We start from the raw sequence: 3,962 nt of genomic DNA, 5'->3' as shown, positions 1-3,962 counted from the left end.
GTAACAAAGCAAAGTGTAATAAAATGAGGTATGTCTGTGTTGTTGTTGTTGCTGTTTAGTCTCTTAGTCATGTCCAACTCTTTTTTGACCCCATGGACTGGAGCTTGCCAGTGTCCTCTGTCCATAGAGGCATTCTTTCCAGGCAAGAATGCTGGAGTGGGTTGCCATTTCCTACTCCAAGGTATCTTCCCAACTCAAGGATTGAATACGAATCTTATGCATTGGCAGGCGGATTCCTTACCACTGAGTCACCAGGGAAGCCCAGTATGCCTGCAGAAGATGGGTATCCATTTTTTTATTTGTTTAGTGAATAAGTAGAATAAACTCATTCTGTTCATATTATTAATTTTTGTTTATTGATTGGTGTTATGTATGGAATATTTGTGTTTCCCCCACTCCCAATTCATATGTTGAAGCCCTAACCCCTAGTATGGCTGTGTTTGCAGAGGAGACATCTAAGGTTAATGAATTCATAAAAGTGGGGCCCTGATCCAATAGGATTAGCATCCTAATCCTTTTTAAGAAGAGACACCCGAGAGCTCACTCTCTCTCTCTACCATTCTCCCCTGTGTATGTTCATGCACCATGGAAAGGTCTTATGAGGACATAGAAGGCAGCCATCTACAAAGTTAGGAAAAGAGCTCTTACCAGAAACCAGATTTGCTAGCACTTTAATATATATATAGATATGTATATCTATATTTGGCTGCATTTGAGGCTCAGTTTTGGCATGCAGGATCTTCATTGCATCACATGGGATCTTCCGTTGCAGTACACAGACTGTCTAGCTCTGGTACAGGCTCTGGAGCATGTGAGCTCAGTAATTTCCTAGGCTTTAGTTGCTCTGGTAGCTCAGACGGTAAAGCGTCTGCCTGCAATGCAGACCTGGGTTTGATCCCCGGGTCGGGAAGATCCCCTGGAGAAGGCTATGGCAATCCACTCCAGTACTCTTGCCTGGAAAATTCCATGGATGGAGGAGCCTGGTAGGCTATAGTCCATGGGATCGCAAAGAGTCGGACACGACTGAGCGACTTCACTTTCTTTCTTTCTATAGTTCCTTTTGGAGAAGGAAATGGCAACCCACTCCAGTGTTCTTGCCTGAAGAATCCCATGGACAGAGGGGCCTGGTGAGCTACAGTCTATGGGGTTGCAAAGAGTCAGACACGACTAAGCAACTAACACACACACACGGAATGACTAATTGTTTCAAGATCGAGAAAGGAGTACGTCAGGGCTGTCTGCTGTCACCCTGTTTGTTTAACTTACACACTGAGCACATGAAAAATGCTGGGCTGGGTGAGTTACAAGCTGGAATCAAGATAGGCAGGAGAAATAATGTCAGATATGCAGATGATACCACTCTAATGGCAGAAAGCGAAGAAACAAAGAGAAACTAAAGAACCTCTTGATGAGGATGGAGGAAAACAGTGAAAGAGCCAGCTTAAGACTAAATATGAAAAAACTAAGATCATGGCAGGCAGCCCCATTACTGCATGGCAAATGGAAGGGGGAGAGATGGAAGTAGTGACAGATTTTCTCTTCTTGGGCTCCAAAATCACTGTGGATGGTGACTGCAGCCATGAAATCAAAAGATGATTGCTTCTTGACAAGAGAGCGATGATAAACCTAGACTGTGCATTGAAAAGCAGAGACATTACTTTGCTGACAAAAGTTCATATAGTCAAGGCTCTGGTCTTCCCAGTGGTCAAGTACAGTTGTGAGAGCTGGACTATAAAGAAGGCAGAATGCCGAAGAATTGATGCCTTCAAACTGTGGTGCTAGAGAAGACTCCTGAAAGTCCCTTGGACAGCAAGGAGGTCAAACCAGTCAATCTTAAGGGAGATCAACCCTGAATATTCACTGGAAGGACTGATGCTGAAGCTGACGCTCCAGTATTTTGGTCATCTGATGCGAATAGACGACTCACTGAAAAGTCCCAGATGCTGGGAAAGATCAAGAGCAGAAGGATAAGAGGGTGTCAGAGGATGAGATGGCTGGACGGCATCACCCATGCAATGAACATGAACTTAGGCAAACTCAGGGAGATGGTGAGGGACAGGGAGGCCTGGCGTGCTGCAGTCCATGGGGTTGCAAAGAGTCAGACATGACTGGGAGACCGAACAACGACAATAAGTTCCATGAAGGCAGGGACTTTGGCTTCTCATGATATTCCCATCACCTAGCAAAGTGCCCTGTACAAATATGAACAGATTTTAAAATATTATAAATCTATAAACATTTTTTTATATCTGATAATTAAATGGCTTGACCACTTAATTTATCTCTTACTGGTCATAATTTGATGCTTTCTTTTTTTTTTTGGCTCCACCAAGCGGCACGTGGGATCTTTAGTTCCCCGACCAGTGATCGCACCCCCTGCAGGGGAAGCATAGATTCTTAACCACTGACCCTCCAGGGAAGTCCCGTGATGCTTTAAAAAAAATTTTTTTTTTTTAATGTGGACCATTTTAAAGGCTTTACTAAGTTTTTTTTACAATATTGCTTCTCTGCTTTTTAAGTTTTTTGGGGTGCTGAGGCATGTGGGATCTGAGCTCCCTGACTAGGGACTGAACACACACCCGCTGAGTTGGAAGGCGAAGTCTTAACCACTGAATAGTCAAGGAAGACCCCCTTGATGCTTTTTTGACTCCCCCACTCTGGACATTGGGCTTCCCTGGTGGCTCAGACAGTAAAGAATCCACCTGCAATGCAGGAGACTGGGGTTCGATGCCTGGGTCGGGAAGATCCCCTAGAGAAGAGAATGGCTACCCACTCCAGAATTCTTGCCTGGAGAATTCCATGGACCAAGAAGCCTGGAAGACTACATCCATGGGGTTGCAAAGAATTGCACACAACTCAGCAACTAACACTTTCCCTTCTCTGGATATACAGGGCCTTGTCCCTCTATATGCTGGCCTTGTCCACATGTTCTTGAGGTATTCAAAGTCAAGGCAGTGTCTGAAGTGTTGAGATTCATCAGGATATGCGTCTTGGTTGAGGTAAGCTCTGCAAACTCAAAGGGAAAGCGATAAATGGCAGGCAAATTAACTTGTCTGGAGTGAGGGCTATGTAAGCTTGGTTGAAATGGCGATGTTGGGGACAGTTGATAAGCTCTAGGTTCCAGGCTGATGACTTTAGACTGATAAAATAGACCAAGAGAGCTGCCAGGGGTGACAGAGCTGGGGAATGACCTCATGAAAATGGAATCAGAGAAAGATTATGTTAACAGCTGAGGATTATGTGAATTGGAGAAGAGAGCAGGGGCTGGGGATGCAGCAAAGAGGCTCCTAGGGAGTGTAGGCAACTTCAGTTTCTATTATGGTAGGATCCTAGGTGGTTGATGGAAATGGAAATGGTTCTGAGTTACTCATTTATAGTGAGAAATATTCTTATCTAATTCCTTCTCCTTAGGGCATTAAGAGTCTAACCAGAAGGCAGCTTGATGAGTAAAGACTTTGAACCAAAAGAATGAATTGGATGATCTTACTGGCTATTATCTCCTTTTCCTCAGAAGGGGCATATGTGTCTGACTACTAGGTGGTGCGGTGGTGAAGAATCCGCCTGCCAATGCAGGAGACACAAGCGATGCGGTTCGATCCCTTGGTTGGGAAGATCCCCTGAAGTATGAGATGGCAACCCACTCCAGTATTCATGCCTGAAGAATTTAATGGACAGAGGAGCTTGGTGTGCTACAGTCCACGGGGTCTCAAAGAGTCAGATACGACTGGGCACACGTGCTAGACAAAAATTATCTGTATCATTTGGAGAGGACACCAACCAAATAATAGATTCTTTGTTTCTCCCTTTTCTAAGTTCTAGGAAGGCTTTCATTTTTCTCTAAATAAATTGCACAGCAATGGTTTAAACACAGACTTGATTGATTCCAGTCTTGAGTATACACCATAGTTGTCTTAAGTAGACGTTATTATTGTTTATCTGTTTCTGTGTCACAAATATGTGAT

Source organism: Bos grunniens, chromosome 19 (genome assembly GCF_055505025.1).
Source record: "Bos grunniens cultivar Pamir isolate PY7600 chromosome 19, Bosgru_T2T1.0, whole genome shotgun sequence".
Classification (NCBI taxonomy): Eukaryota; Metazoa; Chordata; class Mammalia; order Artiodactyla; family Bovidae; genus Bos; species Bos grunniens.
Note: the sequence above shows the minus strand (reverse complement) of the source record.